The following is a 26693-nucleotide window of genomic DNA, read 5'->3' on the forward strand; positions in this document are numbered from 1 at the left end:
GACATAGGACAAGTGCAGCTTTACGGACCAACGGCAAAATAAGTTTCCTTCATGGCATCCATCCCTAATACCACTGCCTCCAGCTTGCATCACCTGCCTCTCGGTCCCAACCCTCACTCACCTTCTCCTTCCCTAAACAAAAGTTTCTCGTCTTATATTCACAATTCAACAGGTACAATAAGTTTTTTTAGTTATTGTACAAAAAACGTACAATAACTTTGTGCTTTGTAAAAAGTACAATAACTTTGTAAGTTTTTAGAAGGTACAGCAATTTCAACTTTCTATTTATGGCCATGTATGGGCAAAAATGAAGCTTAAAAATTTCACAACTTTGACCACAACCATTTGAGAAAAAAAGCCACAAAATAAAGAATTTTAGGCCATAGCAATCACAAAAAAAACACATCTTAACATTCTAGATTTTATATCATAAGCTATTTTGTTTTGGTCTACCTCACAGAAACCAAAGAAAAGACATGAGGTACGGGGTTTTAACCTGACCAAACCTTTGAAAGACAATTTAGATATCCTAGTGATTCCCAAAAGTAGTTGGAAAATTCAGTTTTAAACTATTACTAACTGTTAAGAGGTTTGAAAGTGTGACCTAGTTGCTCTCTTTTATTGTCTAGCAATTCTGCAGGATAATGATGGTTGGATTTTAGGCCGTGCACATGCAGCCCCAATCGTATTCTACTCTCAGACCCTCAAAGGAAAATAAAACACCCTGACATATGTTTCCAAAATCCAGTTGTGACTGTGGTTGTGTAGTTAATTAGAACCAATGTGGCCGCACTGTTAATCACCTCCATCCCAGGCCCACTCGCAGTTTGTTAATACTGGATCTGTGAGATTACCTAGACTTAATGGACTCATTAATTACACTCACTTCGCTGTGTTTTTAATTAGTCATCTGTTCATGTAACAAATCAGTGGTTGGATTTTTATTTTTTTCCCCTTTTGGATTGCCAGGAGCTCCAGCGTTATGAGGCGTTACTCATAACACCGGTACTTTGGCCAACTTGAAAGAGAGAACAAATGATGTGTCGGAGACTGGGCAAAAAAAGTGAGAGTGCAGAGCTGCGTGTCTGCTTTGTTTCTGCTAGGGTTGTCTTCGGGAATGGCGAGGCAGGCTCGAAGGGACTGGTGAACTTTTTTTTTATTTTTTTTCCAGCATCCACAGATGTGTGTAAGCTCGGTAACGCATAAATTCTGGTTGCCGCTCTCGCATCGCTTAAAGTGGGACTGTTCTCATCAGTTGAGCATGAGTGGAAATGTTTTTCTAATTTGTATATTTTCTGAAGTAGAAACCAAAGAGCCGGAGTGTGCTAATTAGAGGCTGTAAAGTACTTCATCATGTGGCGCTTCGTATCAGGGTCACAGTGGAGGGAAAAGCCCTAGGTGTCGGTCTCGGCGAGCTCTCCTCCTCCTGCTGCCGGTGCTACTGCTTTCTCCTGCTTATGTTCTTGTTTGTTTTCTGCTGGTAATGGCAATCAGATGCCTCCGTGTTTATGACAAACCTGAATCATTTACATGTTGTCTAATCAGGTACATGTGGGCATAGGGAGAAGGATTTGTGGAACCATGGGAATGTTCCAGAATTAAGTGTTTTTGATGGGCCCAAAACAGGACCAAAAGCTGGCCTGAAACCTCCTGTGTTTAGTGGCTGTGCTTATCTGATGACAAGGCCAGCTAAATTCATGGTTACACCAGGACTTATGGTGCATTCACACCAAATGCGTCAGGTGCGTCTGCTTAACATTCAAAGTCTATCTGGAGGCATGTCGATGGCGTGACCAACGCTGGAGTTGAAAAATCTGGACTTTCATCGCTCGTCACGGAGCATCTACCGTCACATAGTGGTGCGTTTTCCAATGGGATCTCAGAAAAAAAATCTATTTAAGATAAACTAATTGCTACAACCAATAAACTACAACCAATCAAGTTATGACTACAGAGACAAGAATAGAAAGGACCTTTGCTTAGCAGAGAATCAGCGAGGAAGTTGGAATGTTGGGTAAGTTATGACATTTACTATTTGAAAATATTTCCCTGCACTTGAGCTATACAAATCAACCCAGCAACAACGTTGAGTCACGTTAAAATAAACGTTAAATAAACATTGTATGTATTTAGATGAAGTAATCAGGAGACGATGGAAGAGTTTGAAGGAAATGTTTGCTAAGGAGTCTCTTCTCAACGCGATTTTGATGCCTCTGACATGCGTCTAGAGCAAAATGTCAAGCATTTGACTTCAAAGTGCACGTGTGTCAAACTTGAAGCGTCGGACACGTTTCTGATGCGCAAAATGTGTTTGGTGTTACAATGCGGTCGTGTGTTCTAAGAGAGCATTCACATCGTCCCGCTTTGATCAAATTCCTGTTAGTTTGCCTAGAATGCCCAGTTTGTTTGGGCAGGTGTGAATGCGTAACCGAACTCTGAACACCAAGAGTGAACTCTGGTCCACCACTGATTTGCAGATGGGTTTCCATATATCAGTTATTTTGTGAGCACTATAAAAGATTCCCAGCCCCCTGTGGGCTGATGAACAGAGAACAACATCAACATCCTTCACACGTAAAGTGTCCTCTTTCGAAGGTGCCAAGCTTGTGAAATATACTGAACTGACTGAAACACATAATGCTTAAATAAATACTGTAGTGTATTTTCATTACCCATATTAAAGAAATCTGGCGAAACACACACAAAATAAGGTTTATAAATATTTTCAAAAGCACCGTCAATATGAGATGAAAAATGCTTTGATTTATGATTGCCCCCCAAACTCAATGCCTCATTCTTGCATATCATAACATGTTTGGAAATGCTGATTTAAAAAAAATAAAAATAAAAAAATCTGACGAATAGTTAAAGGGTCCAGTGTAGATTTGATTTTCCAATCAAATTCAAACAGCCAGAACTGTTTTTTTTTTTGTGGTTTTGATGGTTATGGGCTTGTCGTTTTCTGTGTTTATATTTCAGTTTTTAAGAAATGCATATATTACAAATTATGCACATCACCTTCTCATATTAGTTGGAGTTTGGATACTGGCATGTAGCTATAGTGGGCGAAGCCTTACCGAGGCCAAAAACCACTGGAAAAAGTGTGTGGGCTGAGCCGTGCGTTCAGTCGGGTCTTTGTAACATGTGCAGGAGATTTTTTTTTTTCTAGAACATGCCACAAAGAATGCATCCGCATTAAGTAGATTTACCAAAGCAGAAGCGTGTACCTACCAAGGAGTATTAATAAGGTTTGGAATGAAATCGGGTCAGCAAGAAACCTCACGGTGTGGCAGGACTTTCCCTCTTTAAACACTGAAGTGTGACTTTAAAGGTAAGCAGACGCTCTGAGTGTAAAGGAGTCATGTGTGGTCGCTCCAGCCACAGAGATTATTGAGAAATGAAGGGCTTAGTTCTTCATGTGTTTCACGTTTCCCGTTCTGACTGAAGTTCAATGAAGCTGATCTCCATGTTTCCACCAAGGTTTACCAAACTGTGGTTGAAATCTCTACTAATATCTGGGCAAATGTAAACTGTGCTCTTGTTATTAAAACCATTGGCATACAGGGAAATAAATTCAGTCAACATCCTCGTAACAATACGTGTCCCCCAAAGACTGCTGTTCCACCAGACATCCATTTGTAGGGTAATTTACAGACCAACAAGATCAGCAGATTGGATCTAAAACTTTAGGCCTTCTAACTGTGTTCCTTTCATTAGGCGGCCAGGGATTTTAGAGTTAGAGCTCCAACATATTTGGGTGTACTGTTTGTATTCAGAGAGTCATACAAACTCTGCTCCCATTGTCTTTGGATGGTTGAGATTTCACAGTCAAGCATAAACATTGCATACGTTTCTCGCGACTGATTCCTTCATTTCCTACCATGCGAATGGACACTAGTGAGGTCAGTGAGCTAACTGGCCACAAGAGGTTTTGTGGTCCATTATTTTGACCGTAAAAAAAAAAAGTCTGTTCTATTTTTTACCCGTCAAATATTAAATGATAATTATGTAGGCTATTCAGTTGCATCACATTATTCATTTGATTAAATTATTATTCAACATCACATTAGATCAACACTAACTTTCTCCTCTGCAGTGACCAAAATCACTGCAGAGGATTTGCACGATGCTCACGTGTAGTTACATGTGAACGATGAAATTAAACAATTGCACTGAATTTCTGAACAATTTCACCTGCTGTGGTCTGAACGCACAGCCTCACAGCTTCCTCCTGGTCTGCATCTGGAGGAGAAATCTGTTCAGACACATCCAACCAGACTTGGACTGAGCCCACTGGCATTTTGTCCGAGTCTGATCCAACCCGACTGAAAAACTTTAATTGGAGGCCCAAGCCTGAAGTAAACTCAATTTATTGTTTTAAATAAGATTTTACTGTTTTCATTTTTAGTCCACCATTTGAGTAAGCAGTGTAACTGTAGGTTAACTACATTTGTGTAAAGTTTTGAGGAAAAAGATTAACTTAATACAATTTGAAATTATGCTGCAGCATAACAAAATATGGAAAAAGTGAAGTTGTGTAAATACTTTTTAGATCCACTGTATACCACAAAGGATAGACAGCTACTAGATACTATAATAGATATTTCTAAAAGATTTGATTACAGCATCGAAAAAGCAGTAACTGTTAGCTGACCTGAGTAATGCAGTTCAAAGCTTCTCACTTGAATTCATTAGTGTAAACATATTGGTCTCAATTAAAAGCAAATCATCGAGAGCCACTGAGTTGTGGCTCTCAATAATAATTACAAGTTTATGAGGTGTGTAATCAAAGCCATTGAACAATAATCTACATGTTTATTTGTCTGGGTCAGTTTGAACAATGATTAAGTGCCAACAATTAGCCTAAAAACAGGGATCATTTACAAAGCTGGACTGTTAGCTTCAGGTTAACAACCTGACTTTCATTTCTAAGAAAACAGAAACAAGAAACCAAGAACGTTCCACAGAGCAAGAATTCTAGTAAGCACACTTTGGTATCTGTACCCTGTACTTGGTTAGAGCATATATAATGGAAACACAACCATTTATGGGGTTTTATTGTAGGCCTAAATTTAATTTGATCTATTAGCTTCCCTTGTCTTATGATTTTGTGGCAACACTTTCGGCTTCCGTTGCTGAATCATTTTAAAGCTGATCCATAGACGGAGGCATCCATTATTATTTTTGTACAGATTGCGTTGCTGTTTGACGTCTCTGTTCCTTTTCTGTGCTTTGTAGTCACAAATCGTTCATGCAGAATGCATCAGGATGATTGCGATGTTTCACCATGAGACGTAATGAAAGGTTTAAACCCTTTAGCTGAATTGTATTCATTATTCCATTATCACGTTCTGTCCTTTCAGGGTCGCCAGGTTTTGGACAAGGCAGGCCATCATTGGGTGATCACCCTGTACTCGTCATCAGTAGCTGCATACATTAGGTTTGAATACAAATTCCTACCTTAGTAGATACAATGTGATTTGCCAACTTTCCCTCGAAGTTTGCCAACCTGGGACATGAAACGTGTCAAAGTCAATTTTAGAAAAACAAAGTAGAAACCTAGAGATTGATGGCAAAAATGGCTTCATTTATGTATTTTGGTCTTATTATGGAAGGTTATTTAGCAAGGCCTGGGAAAACTGGAAAAACTTGGTCAATCAACTCAACAGTCAATCACCAAACCAAACAAAATGCTCTGGAAACCACAATTGGCGCCTGTTCTGTTCAGATCATTCTCAGGCTAATTTCATGAAAAAATTAGACTTTTTCCACTTCAACCTATCTTTGCAGTACACCTGCTGGGAAAATAGTTAACAAAACTAATTTGTATCTCTTAAAGACCAGCTATATTTCTGCACCAAAGCTTCACACCCGAACTTCTAAGAGAATGTATTTACGGCATTCTTGTTTATCGATCTACTTTCTAAAAACCGTTTACCTCCTGGCAACTCTATTTACTGTTTGAATTACAGGGTAAACAAACCTAACCACATAGCACGATGCTTTTTAATCATTCCTGGCTTTTTTGTCGAGTAACAGTCTATCCTATAATCCATGTCAAGTGTCTCAAGCAGCATGTTCATCTAAAGTAACTGCAGCAGTCAGGGTATAATCACTGCTGGCAATTGGAGAGAGTTTGGATTTTGGAAACACTTCAACGCCAAATGACCATCTTTTTCAAAAACTGCATCCCTGAAACCTTTTTTTGTCTTACCAGGTTGTTCATTCTTTTACGTCTCTCCCCCCATTTACCAAACCATGTCTGCCAAGTACGTTTCCTTCAGCTTGCCATCAAGTTTTCCACAAACATGTAGATGTTAGGCAGCATTTTGGTTCTGTGTTTCACTCACTTATTCTGAATCTTAAGTTTGCAACTTTTATTTTCTTTGCAGTAAATACTAAGCTTGTCTTCTTCTACTTACTTGATTTCATGTGTCAGGACATCAAAGGTCTTAAGAGATTAAAAAAATCTAAAAAGTGTGCCATTTTTTTGCATCAACTCAGATATCTTGTGTAATCAATTACCCCAAGATGTCACTGATTTGCTTAATAAGACACAGACTTGATGGTTTGGTAGACAACATCATTAAAAAACAGCGTCATAAAGACCAAGCAACACACCAAAGTGCAAACTGAAAGCTAAGCAGACAGAGACAATACAGCAAGTCAGCCAAAAAAGAAGGGAAGAGTGGGTGACAAAAGAACAGCGAGTTAAAGAACTTCTGGAGGAGGAAGAGAAGCAGAGAGCACAGGAACCAGCCAATTGAGTTTTATGTCATCTGGCTGGGTGTCTGGTCCATTTGTGGTCCTGTTCAGCATTCCTCATCAGACCACTACAGGCCACAGAAGGCAGTGAGTCGCACAAGAGAGCAGGTGTGTGTGTGTGTGTATTGGAAGGTCTTTATTTAAACAGAGGCATGTTTATGCACCCATGTCTGCTTCGTCCCGCTGCACTTCCACTAGGCACAGCATGAATGACGATTTATTGCTGCTCTTCTTTTTGCTGGTGCCATTCTTTACTAACTTTCTGGAGTTGATCAAGGCCGATTGGGAAGATGGTTAGTAATTCCACGGACCTGGTGGTCTTCAGCCACCGTAAAGCAGCCCTGTAGGAAGACTCAACAAACAGCATTGTCCACACTGCTGGCACTGCTGTGAGAATATTTAATGCCAGTTTTTCACTTCTTAACATGTGAAAATCCCAAACTTTATGCGTTTTATTCAGTTTACGTCATAGACCAACATAAAGTAGGGTCTCCCCACAACGGGACCCTGCACGGTTAATGAATGGATAGATTTAGGTCTGGATTTTGACTGGGCCGCGGGAACACATAAATATGCTTTGATCTAAACCGTTCAATTGTAGACCCAGCTGTATGTTTAGGGTCACTGTCTTGTTGGAATGCGAACCTTTGCCTAGTCTAAAGTCTTTTGAAGCATCTAACAGTTTTTTTTTTCCTTACTTCCTTTTTCCCTTTATTTAGCGCCATTCTTCTTCCATTCAAATTGGACCAGATTCCCCGTCCCTGCTAAGGAAAAGCCCTTAAACACCATGCTTTATGGTAGGGAGTTTTCTTCTTGCCACTTCTCTCTTTTATTATGAAAACGATGTACTCCAGACTTATTGAATGCCTGTCTCTGCAGCTGGCTTGTCTACCTGAGCTGTAGATTTGTGCAGCTCCTCCTGAATTACCATGAGCCTCTTGACTGCTTCTCTGAATAATGCTCTCCTTGTCTGCCTTGATAGTTTTGACCAAACATTTTAAGTGAAAGGCCTAGGAGCAAGTCACACTAAACATCCCATTCTAGTGTCAGATGCAGCAATGCCAGTGTCTGACTAGCCATGTAGTAATAAACAAACTCGACCCAAATGTCTTCCCAACTGCACATTTTTACGCGTTTTCAGGGCTCTTCACTGACTTGATGCGGAAAACTAAGAATCTCTCTAAACCTTTTCATGATGCAATGACTTGACATTGAGAGAGCTGTAAAGTCTTCTAAGGTTAACAACTCAGAATGTAACATTTAGTGACATGGAACTTGTTGTCAATTAAACAATATCAAGCATTCTCCTAAGAGAAAAGGGCAAAGCGAGGAAAAAAAAACAAAATATCTCCAACAAATTTTGTTTTTAGTTCTGTGGTTTTCTGCACATACTCTCCAAGAACAAACTGTGCTAGATTTAACCAGGCTTTCACCAGTTTATTACTTAACCTGTTAGGCCGCGTTTCAAGTTTTCGGACACTGCTGTGACCGAGTTTGACACCCTGGTATAAGTAGATGGCCATGTCTTTGAGCCGAAAGGTGACGCTCGTGATTTACCGGTCGATCTTATTCCTACCGTCATCAATAGTCATGAGTTTTGGTTAATGCCCGAAAGAACGAGATCACGTTCAAACTGAGTTTCCTCTGTAGGGTGTCAGGGGTCTCTTCTAGAGATGGAGTGAGAAGTTTGGTCATCCGCGAGGGGCTCAGAGAAGAGTCGGTAATTCTTCACATAGAAAGGAGCGCAAACTGAGCAGTGTGTGCATGCATATGATTGGGATTTCATTGTCGAGCGGACTGATTGCCTACATTTCTCTGGACAAATTTCATAATTTCTCATAATCCTAATGGACCGTAACAAGTTTGATGAAACTCGATTTTTCTCCATCGGAGCACACCTATCAGTGGGTGGCCGGAGTGGCAGTCGTGATTTACATCCTCGCGACTGGCTGCCCTGACTCTCAATCTTAGCTCCTGCAAAGCAGTTTGATGTGAACACTGCTTTCTGCCAGGCAATGTATTGTGCGATGAGTGCACTGTCCAAAAAGATTTACCTCTGCATTTGGATGTCCGGTGGATGTCCGCGTGGACCTCTGAAAAGTGAAATACGCCAGCGTTTGTTGGGACGTTCTGTGACCGGAGAGAGGGAAGTCTGGGTCTCTCTGCTTTGGCTGCCTCCTCCGAGATCTGACTCCGCTGTAGGGGGATGTTGAGGCAGCATACGTCCGTTGAAGATACCTCTGGCAGAAATATATTTTACTTACTTCTGCCAGCATAATCAGATGAATGGACGGATGTGTAGAGAACTGAGGCCTCTGCAAATAGGTTGCACACTCTACCCCCCGTGCCACTGCTGCGCCCCTGTGTTATATTTCTATTTTTTATTTTTGCCTATTGGATCCAGTTGAGTTTGTCAACCCAGTACCAGTACGTCGACCCAATAATTTACGTGTCAATTGTGCTTCTCCAAAAGTTCCTGCCTTTCTCTTTAATCTGGGCTTGCTGTCTAGCAACCCAAACTTCTTGCTTGTCTACACTGCAGAACTAGTGTCAGTGGTTGAGATCATCCAAGCAGAATACTTAAAGATCTTACAGGAGATACATGTGCTCTGGTGAAGTGAATACATGTGCTTCAGTCACATGCTGTGGAAATAGACGACCATACATGTGGTAGTGATGGGAAACGATGGCTTTCCAGCGCCATAGCGGCTTGGCGTGTGCCTCGCTGAAGCTGGAAGGAAAATGGGAAAGTGTGGGAAATGTAGCATTGGAGTGGAACCATCCCATGATTCACTAATTCATGGCAACGTGAAGCTGCTGCAAGCGCTTAATCATTCTAATAATTTTAATCTTCATCACCCTTCCTTCACAACTATTCATATGGTCGTCAAATTTCACCAACTGTTTGCTGGAACCAATTTTTTACAAGCTATCCATCAAAGCGGAGGAATTAATTAGTAACTTCAAGCGAATCAGTTTCTCAGCTTCTGTAGCTCTACACTCTGAATGTCTCATTCAGGAACACGTTGATGTTTACAAATTTTTTTGTCTTGAAGGGAAAATTATATACATTTCTGATGCTCCATGTAATGTAACAACCATCTTGTAACACCCAACTCTGATTGACTTGTATGGTGGTCATTCACTGAATCTTCTTTGTTCTCTCCTTTGAGAAGACCAACTTTGTGAGACACAGACAGAAGGATCTGACATTTCCTCTACATCGTATAGCTCCTCTCTGCAGGCTACCCATTTGGATGCCTTGGGAGCATTAGTTCCTAACCAGCACCTTTAAAAATACACTAATCTAATAAGTATAAACTTATTAGATTAGTGTATTTTTAAAGGTGCTGGTTGGGAACCAACATTAATTTTTAAATTAATTATTTATTATTATTTATTATTATTTATTTATTATTTATTATTTATTATTATTTATTATTTATTATTTTTTAATTAATTAAGAGTTGGTATGGATGATTCATCCCCGATTTTCTTAATTTTGGGAGATGGGCTATTGGCTGATGGTTACATGTGAAACAGATCTCCGCAAAGGTCTGAAAAAACTTTATTGCCACCAACTTTTCAAAGTAAACCGACCAAAATTGGAATCGGCAGGTCAGGCTTTTTAAAGACCTGTGATAGCCTAGAAAATTGCAATCGGTGCACCACTAATTTTACAGCATGCCCTTGTTGTTAAACATTAATCTTGCCAAACATAGTCTTTGAGGTCGATTAAATGTTAGGCCCAAATAAATTGGCAAAATCAGATTATTTGCATTAGTTGGATCACTAGTATGCATCTTTGAATTTCAAATCAACTCCAGTTGGATAACAGCACAACAGCTAGTGGAGCAATAGGTTTGAAGAGCAGAGCGAGAGTTAGATTAGGCAGACTTAGGCCGATTTTATAAAAAGACATCACTTGATTTCAAGATGTCAAGTGACATCTCTTGAAATAGGAGTTCACTTCAAGAGACGTCACTTCACCCTAAAATATTGAGACACAGTGTGAAGTTTTTCTGAAAAATTATTTTACCAAAATGTTACTATTTTGGATCTGTCCACCTCAAAGTCTGGACCTTGAATCCAGTAGCAAATCTCTGGAGGCAGCCACCGTGCCTATAAAAAAGTATTCATCCTCTTTGATGTTTTCCTCTTTCGTCTCTTTTCCAAGTCAGTCATGATTATCAAACATTGTTTTTTATTGACAAAAAATATCCCAAAAATGCCCTGAAAGTGAAAACAGATTTTTCACAAAAATAAAAAGGTTCAACATAAAATAAGCAGTTGCATTTAAATATGTTGTCTTCAAAAAAAATTCTGTGTGGCTTAGCTGGATGCTTCGGGTCGTTGTCTAGCTTGAAAATAAATATTCTCCAAAGTCGTAGCTCTCTTGTGCAGGATGATGGAACCATGCACACACCCCTCTGACTAACTAAAGAATCTGCAGGTGTTTGCAGCTTGAGTTATATCCTCCTCTTTTATTGCTGAACTCAAGTTCAGACTGTTTAAGATGGAATTTTGTGTCTTGTATCCTCCACCATTCATCCACCCAACCCTCTTGCTTTCTTGTCCTGACCCCGACACTTCCTGTTCCTTCTCTTTTCGTCTTCATGCCATCCTACACATTCGACCCCTGACCTCTTCAAGTTTCATGTTGAGTTGTGGGACCATTATCACCCGTTCCTTTAAGCGAGACCCTAATAAAACGCTGGTGGGGAAAAGCTGATGAAAGAGGCCTTGTCTGGCGGGAAGATTAATTGAAGCGGACAATGGGACAGGCCTTCTCTGTTTTTTCCGATGCCACCATTCATTAGCGGAGTCGCACATCGTCTTTGGACACAGACTTTAAATAGCTGCCGTATAAGACAAGAAAAAAGAAATGTGTGGGTGAAAATATAAATCAATAGTTTGAAGGAATCTGTGAGTGATTCATTTTTTTCATATGCAGATTTTCTTTTTACTAAACTGGGAATCCCTCATCCTAATGCCACGAGAAAACCCCGAACCTAAACGGTTGAAGTTGCTATCTGATTTGGAATGGGTTGCTTGCCAGTTTTTATTTTAGCTTTTGCCATATTTTTTTTTTATTATGGCCCCAAGTAGCTCCATGTTTAATGCATAGCAGGAAAATATAAAAATCCTAGAGGAGAAATTGTGAGACATTTGAAGAAATCCGACATATTTAACTGCAGGCATTTCATTCATTCACCCAAACTAGATAAAGGCCAAAGGAGTGACCACACATTCTAACGCTTCCATTCAGGCTTATTTTGTACATTTAATATTAGACATGGAAATTTAACTTTATTTCAATACTTATAAGTATTACATGAACATAATGGTAAGATACAAAATGTTTTCACCTAGTTTCAATTTAACGTCCAACTACAGACCATAGGTCAAGCAAATAGAAGGGTAAAAACCGACAGCTTCTTATTCTTGCACTGTTTTGGTGTGAAGTGCTTTAAATGGAATCGACACACCTTCTGTTTCTAGCACTTAACTGAATAGGAATCCTTTGACTGAACTCTGACGTTCTGTAAGTATTTTAACGGAACCAACACTTCACTAAGATCTTCAAATGTCACAAATGTCATAGGTGTGTTTTCTTTCACTTTAAAATTGCGCAAATTGTAATTACAAAAATAAATTTGCTTAATGGAAACAGCAATTTAGAAAAAATGAATGTTTTTTGGTAGTTTTCGCACTAGGATGAGACGGTTTTCCGGCTGTGCAGAAATGAATGAATTTTGCAAAACTGCATTGGAGCCAATTTTTTTTTCAAATCGCACGAGTCACGTGATCAACAACCTGATGTTACCACGGCTGGAAAAGACAAACTAGATGACAGGAAGTAGTTGGAGGATGATGGCGCAGTTTTTTTAATGTCTTATCATATGAACAAAGTTATTCACGTATGGTTTTTAATGTGCTTCTTATTTAATGGAAACACCGCAATTACAAAATTGTGATTTTTCGACATTAGCAGAATATCGACAAAGTCTTGCGCACAATTGTAATGGAAACACAGCTGCTTTGATTCTTTGCTCACAGCATCAGAAATGTGCATCTGCTGTATTGGGCCATTTTTTTTTTTACCAGTGTCTTTACCTGAACTAGCCAAGCAATTTTCACCATAATCTTCTTGATAGTCATTGTACCTCTATCTCTATTTAAGAGTGTCATTCTGTGTTTTGGTCCCAGAGTGTCCACCATAGTCAGTGTATCATTGCTTTCTGGTCAGGTACTTGTTAGTTTCAGAAATGCTGCCATCTACCTGCTTAAAAAAAAGCACACAGTTTTGGTCTGTCTTTTTTTGGCAGTTGGAGACCAATGATAAAATTTTCATTTGATACAGTCAACCATAAGCTCCTGCCCAAAAGGATGAAGTTTTGTGTTTGAGTATTGATCTGTTTTGCTGTGCATCTCATCCTACTTTTCTGATAGATGAATATTTATCCTCACCCAGTCCAATTTGTCGTCCCTACCTGACGTCCCTAATGTTTTTGTATGTTTTCCCCATCTTCAGCCGAATCTGTCAACACTTGTATACAGCTCACTTTTGTGCATGTATGTAGTTTTATACATTTTATTAAATGTATAATTCTTCAAAAGGTGGATGACTTTTCTTCAATTAATGAAATAAACTGAAATGTGCCAGAAAAAGATCAATGGAGTCTTTGGGCATCTTTGTGCTTTAGCAAAATGCTCCATTAGAAACTTAAAAAAAACAACTTTGACTCAGATTTTCCTTTTAACGATCATGTCAAGATCATTCTTTATCATTTCAGGAATTGTCTCATACCTTGAACTTGAAATGATGATTCATGCTTTTCTTTCATCGTGTCCAAATGATTAAAATATACTTTCCACATGTCTAACCAATAGCCCTCTCTAGATATAGCGGTGGTAAGTTGTTTAAAATGCTGCTGCCAGGCCTCTGACAATTGTCTGCCGCTAATGCCTCTAGCTCTCGGTGTGCTTTCAGAGTGCATTTCAGGATTCTTGTTCTGACTGGGAGAGATACCAGGTTATATCAGAAGACTATTGCATCCATACGTACCAAGCAGGTGCCTGAGGTTCTATGATCTGGGTCTGTTAGTAGTTTTCCATACTAAGCTGAAAACAAAAGGAGAAAGAGGCTTTTGTGCAGCTTATCCAAGACTCCTGACTTCCATTCCATGGGCACTGAGATAAGCAGACTCTGTGGCTTCTTTTAAAAGCCATCTGAAACCGTCTCGTTTTATATTCGCCTAGTTTAACATGCCGTATTTTAAAGTTGATTTATCTGCAGTACAAAAGAAGTTTTACTTTGTCTCTTTCAACGCTAGTGTTTTCATGAAACAGATCATTACAGGAGGAGACGGTAATAAGTCATGTTTATTAGTACGCGTTATGTCTTTGATGGACATTAATTACAGGGCGGTATTTTAAATGGTTTTTTTATTTTTATTTTTTAATGCTTGCAATCATTAAAAACAATCTGAAGACAATTTTGAATTACAAAAGTAAATTTGATAATGTCCTGACATTTTGAAATTGTTAATAGGTGGTTTTCTAATGGAAAGGAAGCAGTCAAGGATGAGAAGTCTAGAATATCTCACACTAATAATTATAAGAGATCAGAGATGATTAAGGTAATTTTATTTATAAAGCACATTTTCAGCAACAAGGCAGTTCCAATTAACTTAATAATAGGTTAAATTGGTGACCTAAACATTTTTTATGTCCATCCATCCATCCATCCATCCATCCATCCATCCATCCATCCATCCATCCATCCATCCATCCATCCATCCATCCATCCATCCATCCATCCATCCATCCATCCATTTTCTTCCGCTTATCCGGGGTCGGGTCGCGGGGGCAGCAGCTTCAGAAGGGAGGACCAGACTTCCCTCTCCCCAGCCACTTCTTCCAGCTCCTCCGGGGAACCCCAAGGCGTTCCCAGGCCAGCCGAGAGACATAGTCCCTCCAGTGTGTCCTGGGTCTTCCCCGAGGCCTCCTCCCGGTGGGACGTGCCCGAAACACCTCACCAGGGAGGCGTCCAGGAGGCGTTCCACGTCCCAAGAGCCAGCTTCTGCAGCCGAGGATCAGACCGCCAGGATCCCCTCCCTCGGCTGCCGCCCAAAGCACAATGCACCCAACCCTTTTGGCCCCTCCGACAGGTGGTGAGCCCATTGGAAGGGGGACCCACGTCTCCTCTTCGGGCTGAGCCCGGCCGGGGTCCGAGGGTAAAAGCCCGGCCACCAGGCGTTCGCCATCATGACCCACCTCCAGGCCTGGCTCCAGAGTGGGGCCCCGGTGACCCGCGTCCGGGTGAGGGAAAACCAAGTCCAAAGTTTGTGTCCATCATAAGGGGTCTTCGGGCTGCGCTTTGTCTGGTTCCTCACCTAGGACCTGTCTGCCTTGGGGTGATCATACCAGGGGCATAAAGCCCCAGACAGCATGGCTCCTAGGATCATTGGGACACTCAAACCCCTCCACCACGATAAGGTGGCAGCCCAAGGAGAGGGTCCTTGGGAGAGTCTTGGGAGAGGTCATTCTTACATTTTTTATGTAAGAATGACCAATTTCTTAAATGACTTTGGACAACTAAAGAAGGAAAAAAAGACCCAACAGTTACAACATTTTGCTGTAATTTGTCAATATTTTAATGTAAATCTCAGATGTTATTTAGGGCAGGGACTCTAACACTGTCTGTCATGTATGCTCAGGCTAGTTAGCATAGCCACTAATGATAGCAGATAAACAGTTTTCCTGTAACTGTAAGTAGTTTCTGCGCCATTTACACATTGAAAATGTACATGGGTGTGATTGACATCTCTAAGACCCTCCCCCCCGACTCTGACTGGTTGTTTTTTTCTGCTTTTTTTTTTTTTTTTTGTTGCAGAAAACAATAGTAGCTCTGGGATTAGCTCAATCCTTTCACAGATTATCTGTCACAACATAGTGTCAGTTCAAGCAAATTTGTAAAAAAAAACAAAAACATTTTTGAGCATTTTTGGATGTGCATACTGCAGCTTTAAGATAGAATCATGATGTGTTTGAGGTCACAGCATTTTCCTAGACTGTAAACAGAGAGTTCGGAAATGCAACCTTTTAAAAGCCCAGCGAGGGCGAGCGCCAAGGAGCCGCACAACAACTCCCATTCATAAACGGTCCAGGAGAGCCTTCTGATAAAAAACAGGCCGCTTCAAAGTAGCAAGTGGAAACGGATGAAGGGGAGGAGATGAGGTCAGTGAAATTAAAAAGGGTGATTTATATCAAACCGAAAGGTCATCATCGAGCAACAAAGGTGAAATGGTCGGACGGACACCTGGAATGCTTTTGCGCTACAAGGCCGCCACAAAATACAGCAACGCTTATTAAGAGCAGGTATGCTTCTTTTGCATATTACCAAAACAGACTCATTAAAACGGTTTGCATCATCCCATTAAAGCCCCCGTGGTTGCAGAGCATCAGCGATCAAAGCAAAACAACAAACTCTTTATTTGCATGCAAACATTTTGATATTGCCTCTTCTCGAGGGAATTAGTTTATTGAACTGGCTCCTGACTGGCTTTTAAATTGCACTCCAACTGTGCCTGTGTGTGACTATACGTGGGTATGTGAGTGTTGAGCACCACATGGTGAAAAGGAGGATTGTTGATCGTGGTGGAAGATGCCAAACATGGCGATAAAAGAGACTTTTCATGGTTCTCATTGGGCACCGAGCCAGAGAGTCTGTCCCCTTGGAATGTGTGGGTGTGTGCCACGGTGTGGGATTCAGGCACAACAGAGGTCACCTTCCACTCCATAGCAACATTTTACTTTGGCCATCTTGCTTTCATATGCTTCGAAATTTCACATACCCAAATTACGGTAGTCGGTTGGCTGGATGCAGACGAGCGACCGTCACCTCATCGCACAAGTTCCATAGGAAATGAATGGAGAGGAACGTTTCTAAATGAACGTTCAAAACAAAATTACTTCCTTTAAACTTTCTTGACTATAAAAACTAGGCCTGTAGTGATACAATAATCTCACGATACGATATGATACACAATATGCTGCTCACAATGATATATATTGCGATATTCAGCAAACAATACAATTCAATACACTTTTGCAATTTTCTGGAAGATTTTAGAGGGACAGAGTGATTTTGGCGACATTTTGTAACTGTTATAGAGTTGGATTGAATTAATTTAACTGAAAACTGATTAAAAGCACCAACTACACAATACCTGGCTCTGGTTGGACATGGACACAGACTTAAAGTCGACCGCTGGACAAAATGAATTAAAGTGGTGAGAAAACATGTTTCTTTTAATTGAAAGAGTTCAAACTGTAGCTTACATGCATTTGTAAAGTAAATAAAGTGCACCAAGTACCCTGCTCTGAATAGTTTGATACCTTTTTAACCTTGACACTTAACATCTGAAGGAATCACTCTAAACCTGATGACCTAATCACTCTCCCAGCAAAGCAAGCAGTGAGTGAGCAAGGTGACAGTTGGATGTTACGATACTTGCGGATAAATATTGATTTTTTTCTAAGAAAGAAAATATCAATATATATCACAAAATCGATCTTATTACACAGCCCTAATAAAAACCTGGAAAACTGATCATTTTCAGACATGTTTGGTCCGAGACAATGAAACATTGTCTTAAACATGTTTTGGAAACATGCATGCAGGGCTGGGTTTTGATATGGGCCGTTGACCAGGATTACATCAGAAGGGGTGTGGCACCCAAGAACTAAAAAATAAAAATTTACTACTACTTGTACGCATGTGTAGTGAAGTAAGTTTCGATTACTTGCTTGGGAGAATTCATTACCCGCTTTCCGACAACAGCAGACAATTGCTTGCGTTTTAATTGGTTGGAATGCGGCAGAAGGACGGGCTTACTCAGGGCAAAAAAACATAACTGCGAACATATTTCTATTTTAAGCTTTCAAAATAGGCATTATTATTAACCACAGTGCCTCAGTGTAATTAATCTGATTAATTTTTTTAATCAATTGACACAACAGTCACCTTTGAAGTTCCAGTCAACCTAATGAACTTCTGAACCTCTGATTTTCAGCAACTCCCTAGTTGCTGAAACTAGGGAGTTTCAGCAACTAGGGAACTGGTCAAACAGAGCAGTTCTGCTCTGTTTGACCAGAACTGCGGTGACCTTCTTCACCTTCACTTAGCTTAACCAACTCTTGGCTGCATCCCTTGGGCTCACTGTCAGAAGGGGGAGTTAGCGTTTACCTGCATTAGCCCGTCACTCGACACGGTGCTGCAGGTCCTCTGCCACCCCCCTCTCAAAACCTTAGAAAGACTCACTAAACCAAACAAGCGAGGCCCCCGGGTTTGGATGTTGATGTTTACCCTGCTCGGGCCTCGCCCTCCCATCCATGGAAAGGCAGATACCATTTTGGACCATTTTGGAGATGGGGGTGGAGGGGATAATATTTTTCCAAGTGAGCTGCCTTGTAGTAAAACAAACACAGGTTTTAGGGGTACACACGGCAATAAAATAATTCTGCTTTAGTGGAAGAAAAAGACCACGTGAGAGTCTGGTAGAGAAAGAGACGGAGATCATTTAAAAAGATTTGACATCTGAAAATTATTACCTAGTTTGTAAATTAAAAATCAGCCAGTAGGTTTGTATGCAGCACTTTACAAAAGTAGTCATGACCCTTGAACTTTTCTGAAAAACCTTGACAAACTTGTAATTCATTGGGACAATATGTGAAAAAGTGTATTTCTGTGGAGAATTGGTCAAACTTCCAGTAGTTTCTAAGTTTTGACTAATCCATTGCAACAGATGAATGTTTTGTTGTAAATGGAACGGCTGTGTCCGGTGGTGTTTTTCCTTCTTTTTACTGGGGAAAAAAAAGACTAATGGAAAAGCTTAATCAAGCTTGTTCAAGTTGATTAAGAAAAATGTATATGGGGAACAATGGAAGATTACAAACCTTATCCTTGCATCTGCTGCAAACCGTTAGAGACGCCATGTTCACATGTGCAAAACTCCTTAATAAGATTTAATTGTGATCAGGTTAAATATTCCACATATATTGTTTCTATGAGCACAAAATTGATACTATTTGAAACAGAAATACTGACATTCACAAAGCTGTAAAATTTGCATACAAATAAAGAAGTTCCTCTGTCTGTGCTGAATATACAGTCGCAAAACACAGTCAAGATGTCTGCCACAACTCAAAATGTTTTCTGACAGAGAAGCCTCAAGAAAAAAAAAAAACTTAATCTATGAGAGAATTAGTTTAACCGCTCCAGTTAGGACAAAATGTAAAACTTTTTGACAAATTAGAAACTTTTTAAGTTCTTAATTATAGATACATGAATTTAGGACGGTGGTTTGCTAACCTAGTTCACTAAGGAGGCTACAGTAACTATAGAAAGAAAGACAAAAATGACAAGTAAATTTCCAACAAAACAACCTCATAAATTTCTAGTTCAATCACAGAAATGTTCTAGTCAAAAACGTTGAAATTTAGGAGCTTGAAAAGTAAAACATTTGGTAGAAAAAATTCTAAAATTTTGAGATTAGTCTGAGAAATTTTCAACTTTTTAAAACTCAGAAATGTCCACTATTTTGTTTGTTTTAGAAAATTTCTGAGATTAATCAAAATTTCAGGGGGGTTTTTTCTTCAAATTTTGAGATTAATCTGGAATATTCTTGAATTTTTTGGGGGAAATTTCTAAGTTTCAAAAATGTTAAATTTACTACAAAAAAACTTACATTTTAAGATTTTTTGTCAGAAACTTTCTAGAAAAAAAGCTTCATTTTAGAGTTTGAAAAGTCAAAAATTAGCAAGAAAAAAGTCTGAAATTTTGAGATTAATCTGAAATGTTCTAAGAAAAACATTTGGAGTTTCAAAAGTCAAACATTTTTGAGATCTTAAATTTTCTATCATTTTTGGTGACAATTTACAACATTTTTTTCTACCTAAAATAACCCTAACACACTGTCATAGGAAACATAACTTGTTTTGTTTAAAGCTTACTCTATGGGGCAAACAGCCTTCAGAAAGCAGCAGAGTTTCTGTGGCGGTACTCAAACCTGAGACTGACTGATAAAAAGTGGGATCAAGTCATGCAAACAGCTCCGGGGTTGAGGTCGCAGGTTCACAAGCATTAATCACAGCTGTCCAGCTAATGGCGACAGCAGCATTCAAGACCAGGTTTGATCTGGAAAATCACATGTGACTGTTGTCCCGGGGAAGTTGTCTCCCTCAATATGGAGCCCACAGCTCGGCTTAAATAAGACGGCTGAGGAAAAGTCAACATGCAGCCACAGATATGGATGTTTTCATCGAAGGACACATCGAAACAGCTGATGTGAACCTTAAACAATCCCATTCAAATTTTGACAGAAATCTTTGTTTTAGGTAATAAAGCTTTTAAAATATATGACTTTGCTTAGGGGAGTTTTTATAATACATTTTGCTTGGAAATTTTATTTTCACGTTCAAGATATTTTAATACGGAGTATTTATAAGCTGCATTTAAAAACCTGTTAGTAGTATCAGTAATTCAGTTTTTTCTGGAAATACACTGATAATTCAATTTTCCAACGTGAACCAACATCAGAATTCCTATTTATTGAATGTGATTGTATTCTACTTTTTTCCTGCCTAAACTTGATAATAAAACTGTTACTATTTAATTCCATCAAGTTTATTTGTATAGCACGTTTCAGCAACAAGGCAGATGAAAGTTCTTTACATCATAATCAAACAGCCAACAGTTGGGAAAACCAGTAACAGATATCATGTTTTGTCAAAATCATGGATACACATGGAATACTTTGATTAATGCTCCATTTATCACTAATCAAAAGCAGCTCTAAACAGGTGTGATTTTAGTATATTTGACTTGAAGGACCTCAGTGTTTTGGCTGTTTTGCAGTTTTCTGGAAGTTTGTTCCAGATTTGTGGTGCATAGAAGCTGAATATTTGCATTGATCAGGATGTTACTTTAGCAGCCCTGATAATAATTGTAGCTCATCTGTTTCGATTAAACACAGTTAGATCCTTGATGTTGTGAAATTGTTTTAATATTGTTTTGAGGTTAAAATCTTGATATCAACCCACAGCATGCCATAGTGCTTTTCAAATTGAGAAAATGTGCTTGAGTTATCCTTCCTAAATCCAAAATGACATCATCTTCTGCTTCCTTATCCCATTTTCACTTCTGTTATATCTTTCATACAGCAAAAATAATAAAAAAAAAAAGAAGAAAGAAAAAAACTTCTCAGCTCTCAGGAATATTTAGCCTCTTTTCTTAACCCGGCGGGTCACGGCGTTATTAAGAAAAAAGGGGATTCGCTTAAATAATATTTTCGGTCTCACTCCTTTTCCAGTCACTCTCCCCTTTCCAAGAACAATTGTCCTCCGTGACAAAAGCGGGAGAAAGGGAATATGAAGGAAAACAAATTAAAGGCGCAAAGACAACATACTTCCTCAACGTGTAGGTGGGGAGAAGATTAGCGAACGTTTATAATGGCTGGAATAAATCACGCTGTGCTTGTTCGTGTCAGAGCGGTGTTTAAATTTTAGTCTCTTCACATAAAGCTTACGGTCGGCTCCGCCTCTGCGGCGGCCGTGTTAGCGTCTGAGGAGTGATTGGGGGTGAAAGGTTGGTGTTGGGTTGCAGGTACAGCGCAGCGGCTCGCTTTAATGAAGAAAAATAATGTTATCATGTAAAGGTACGGAGCTCAAGCTGCGCAGTAGGCTCTGACGAATGGCAGAGACAAATGCTCACAAAACACAAAAAAAGCACTTGGTGATGACAAGATGACAGAGGATACAGGAGAACGACTTCCACCATTTCTACTAAATTGTAGAACTTTATCCCTTTCATCCCATCTTCCTTTTGGATCAACACAGGTTTCTTGGAACTTTTTGTTTTGTTTTGAATTTTATTTCACCAGGAAAATCCCACTGAGATTGAAAATCTATTTTGCAAGAGAATTCACACCGAGATTACAGGATGTTCAAAGCAATAACAGAAAAAGTTAACGCCATCATAAATAAATTAAAAAAAGAAACTACAACATTTACAGACGGATGATTCAAGACTGGCAAGAACAGCCTCCAAAACATTTCTTTACAAAAAGCACCTTAAGGTTCAAGTATTTCAGCATCTGGTTCCAAGAAGACGGAGCAGGAAACTAAAAGATTTTCTTATGAGTTTAGTTTGGACTATACGCGCTGAAAATGAAAATAAGTTGGGAAAGTTTCCTACTGATAGTCACAAACTAGAAATATTTTTGTACGAAATGTTTTTGCAATTAAAAAAAAAAACCAGTAATATGTAAAATGCACTTTTTTTTATATTTACATCAAGTTATAATGTCATTCCCTCATCAAGGCCTCATCAGTGTTTCTTTGATTTTTTCAGAAATTCTTTAATCTCCATGGCAACCATTCGGCTGTACAAAACACCTGGGTGGACCTAGCCCCGCCTTCGAGGATGCAGCTCCTCTTTGGAGATGGTTTCCAAGCTTCTGCCTCACGGAGCAGCCGTGCCTCACTCAGCCCCTTCAGACAAGCCAGGAACAATCAGCAAACACCTGGTGGAACTGTGCATCTGCTGAGCTCATTATGCAAACTGCTTCTCAGTGAAACGCTCTTAAGAACATTGTCAGACTTAATAGAGGAGTCATGTCATGGTGACTTCCTGAAGGTGGAGTTACACAAAGAGAAAAAGTTTATTAAAGAGACAGAGGCCCAATTCAAGGCATTAAATTACATAGACAATTTTCTTTTAAGTCATATTTGATGTACACATCTTAACAATTGAAGGTATCACAGTGGCTTGATTGAGCTATAAAGATTTTTTCCTGGAAAGTACAAAACTCTGCCCCTTTAAGTGCTCAGAACACACTGTCAATTATACACTTTTTTTTTTTTTACCAACTGTACATCAATATTTTGGCTTCATTTGTCTTGACATAATATTTTGTACCATCTTCTATTCAAGAAGATGGTTTTAACTGATATGTAATCCTGTCTCAGAAACTTTTTTTTTTTCTTTTTTTGGTGCGTCTTGTCGCTCTCTGACGTTTTTGCTCTCAGAGGTTCTGAATCTCCAGGAATGTAACTGTAGCTGCAGCTAATCATCAGTAATTCTGCTCCAGAACCCCGTCTGTGCACCTCCATTAGTCATATCTGTGTACAACAGCTAACAGTATTTTAGCAATGACGAATAGTTTTATGATGAATATCCAGTGAACCGCGGTGACTCACAGTGTGCCGACCCCCAAAAACGATGCCACAATTTCTTTTTTTTTTTTTTTCTTCTTCTTTTTTTTAACACTCCCATGTTTCAAACTTCCATTCTTTCTCAGCAGAAGTGACCATGAGACGGCAGGTCATTTTTTATTACTTTCTGCTAACAAGCTAAAGCGTCTGCCTTGCACAGCCAGGCTTTTTGGAATCTTTAAAAAACAGCCCATGATTAATGATCGCTGTGACATGTCTGAGTGAACCAAATGGAGTGTGCAAGTAAACGCTCCCTCGCCAAAAGCCTTCACCCTCACACTTATTGTAATCATTACACAGAGAGGAGAAAAAAAAAAACAAAAAAATAAGGGGGTGGGAACTGTAATGGGTTAATTACCACAATCGGCCGGGTGCAGAAATGCAGGCCGTTTTAATTATCTCCCTCCATCATTCGACACATTTCTATTATTTACTTTCTCTTTTTCTGCTCTGTGCTTTGACTGAGCTTCAGCGCCGTGAAGGAAAATAGCGGGATAATTGGGTTCATCCATCTTTCTCGCCCCCCCCACCTCCCCTCCCCACTCACACCTCCTGTTGCTTTCTGTGCTTTTCCAACTCTCAGAAGCTGTCACACCTCCTGGCAGCATCAGAGTACCCGATGCCTCAGTCTTCCCTTACCCCACTCACTTCCCAGTGCAGTTTTGATCACTGTTTCATAACTCTTTGTTACCGTTTCTTTAAAAGTGCGTAAAGTGAGAAGTCGGGATGAGATTTGTAAAAGAGGCTGTGAAACTTGATAGACTTCATTTACAAGCTGAAGCCCCCCTGAGCGCAGCGACTCCTGCTTGGTAAAACCTGAATACAGTGTGGTAGGGGTGAAAGTTTGTGTGGCAGTCAGCACACCTGACAGTCATGAGTTAGGGCATATGTCAGTCAACGTAATAACCCCTCTGAAAGCTCCTTAATAGACGGATTAGCAGCTTGTTGAATGTGCGTCTTTCACTACTGAAAAGGGGCTTTCAAATCCAGATTGCCATCGGTGATTTGAAATAATCTGGGTAAAATAAACTAAAAATAGTTACATTTCCATATATCAGCTTTCTAAGCATGCACTTGGAAAGAATTTAGGGGGGACGGGCCAGTGAAAGATAAGTCAGAAGCAATAAGGGTCAGTTGCTGTAGGCAGAGGTCCAGGTATGAACACAGACATCTTTATCCTCTTCTGTTTTAAACTTTTCTTTTCTGTCTCCATTTGTAACTCAATAATTGATCATATTATGTACACATTCACAAACAGCTGTTAAATACAGAAAATGTGGTGCAGAAGTATTCTGCTCACCGTACTTTGCCGCCCGCTCTAGCGCTCCGCCCATTCGCGTCACATATAGTCCATATCCACTTTTTGGGCCACTGGCTGTAGAGAATTACATTTTTCACATATTATTAACTACAAACGTCAACATGTTTGGCCATTCTTGCCTGATTTTTGAAAAAGTATTTGCACTTACGCTCTATTTATCCTTTACCCTGACTACCCTAAATAAAATCCAGCCAGCCAAAGGCTTTGATAAATTATCCAATTAATAAATGGAGCCTAACTCGGCTCCTTCAGACAAGCCAGGAGCAATCAGCAAACACCTGGTGGAACTGCGCATCTGCTGAGCTCATTATACAAACTACTTGTCAGTGAAACGCTCTTAAGAACGTTTAAGAGCGTACAAGCTTCTGACAGCAATCAGAAGCTTGTACAGATTTGTTGCAAAACTGACTGCTACAGGAGAGCCTTACTGGCACCAACAACTCTTTGAATACGCTTGAATAATATGACTTACAGCAACATTTAAATTCCCTAAACAGTAGTTTTGAATGACATTAAATTGACTCTTTGTTACCGTTCCTTTAAAAGTGCGTAAAGTGAAATTTGTAAAAGATGCTGTGAAACTTGATAGACTTCATTTACAAGCGGAAGCCCCCCTGAGCACAGCGACTCCTGCTTGGTAAAACCTATATAGTGTATATTGGATGCCTACGCATCCAATGAATGCATAGGCTTTACCAAACGTACTTAGAAATGATAGAAATCACCCTCTGCCATCTTTTTTAACCTTAATTAGAACCCCATGTTATCGATTACTGTGTAAATGTGCTCCTTTTCTTAAGGCAATCATCTTTTTTTCCATCACATTCAAACATGTTATCTACAAAATGCATTCTAGTGCATAAAAAGCAGGTTAAGAGTGAAATATTTAAACTTTTATCCTGGCTTGATGCTACATTTGACATTGCTTCCATGTCTTCAGTCAAGTTTCTGGGTTTTGAGAACCAGTTTGTCCGGCACCAAGTTGCAGAGCCCAGTTCTCGTGCCCAGCTTAGCACAATGAAAACATTCAGCGTTGCTCCTGGAGATTGTTCTTGGCCATGAAAGCTGTGTAGCAGGAAACACAAGCCCACCTCTGGTCTGTACCCCTTTGCCGTCTGCTCCAATGTATGGATTTTTTTTTTCACTTCTGTCTTCCTGTCTGCGGCCGAAGTTGCTCCGCGTGCCAAATATTATTTAATTAAACTTTTACTTCACACGGCAGCGGTCTCTTAAGGCCAGATTGTGACGAGGAAGTGCAGCTAACTGATGCAGTCCGGAGTGTTTTCAGCCTGGTTTTGGCTCAGCTGCAGCTAGTTATGGCGACGCGACGACTATGGAAAATGAAGCTGGCGAGGCCTGGTCCTAGGCCGCGCTGCGGTCCGACCTCAGTCCATAGAAACTGATGATTAGTTTGTCTTTTCTGACCGCTGACCAGAGGAATCCGCAAGAGTTCCCGTAAGTGAGGTTTTAGAGCACAGAGCAGCAGATTGGAGTTTAATTTAGAGCCTGCAGTCACCTGTTCCACGCTTTGCCAATTAGACCTGAGTGAGCACAGTACTGATCAAACCGTACAGTAACCGACCTCCCACTGGAGACTGCACAGTCTGCATTTTTTCCACGCTTTTTTTGTGGATATATTTTACATGAACATGTGTCAATAAGCTTTCAGGTGCTTAGGTTGCTTTTTTTTCTGTTTGTTTTTCTTAAATGATTCATTCACGTTCAAACGGACAAGAAATGGATCCACACATTCAAGTTTATTTACAAGAGCAGGAGAGTACTTACATGAGCAGCGTTCTAATTTTAAATGTTTTCATTAACTGTAAGGGGAAAATCATCATGATTAAAGTATTATGTAAAATCTACTTTTTTAAGTTTTGCATAATGTTATTCCCTCATCTAAAACATTCCTGGACTGTTGTGTTGATTCTTTCCCACATGTTTGAGAATCCCTTTCATTTCCATGGCAACCATTCAGCCGTGTGAAACGTCTGGGTGGACCTAGCCCCGCCTTCGAGACACAGCTCCTCCTTTGAGAAGCAGTTCCTGAGCTTCTGCTCCTTCAGACTAGCCAGCAGCAATTAGCAAACACCTGGTTTAGCTGTGCACCTTCTGAGCTCAACTTTGCTAAATGATGCAGGTGGAAAGAATTTGATTCAACAACTGAACCGACTTGTTTGTCTAATTTCAACAGCTATCAAAGATAACTAACAGAAGTCTGACAAAACGGAGCTATAGAACCAAGTATTGACTCAAGGACCTCCAGTAGCGCAACAAATCTGAAGATACAGCTCAATTTCCGGACAGCGGGAACAATATTCAACAG

Source organism: Poecilia reticulata, chromosome 19, assembly GCF_904066995.2.
Source record: "Poecilia reticulata chromosome 19, P_reticulata-male-v2, whole genome shotgun sequence".
In the NCBI taxonomy this organism is placed as follows: Eukaryota; Metazoa; Chordata; class Actinopteri; order Cyprinodontiformes; family Poeciliidae; genus Poecilia; species Poecilia reticulata.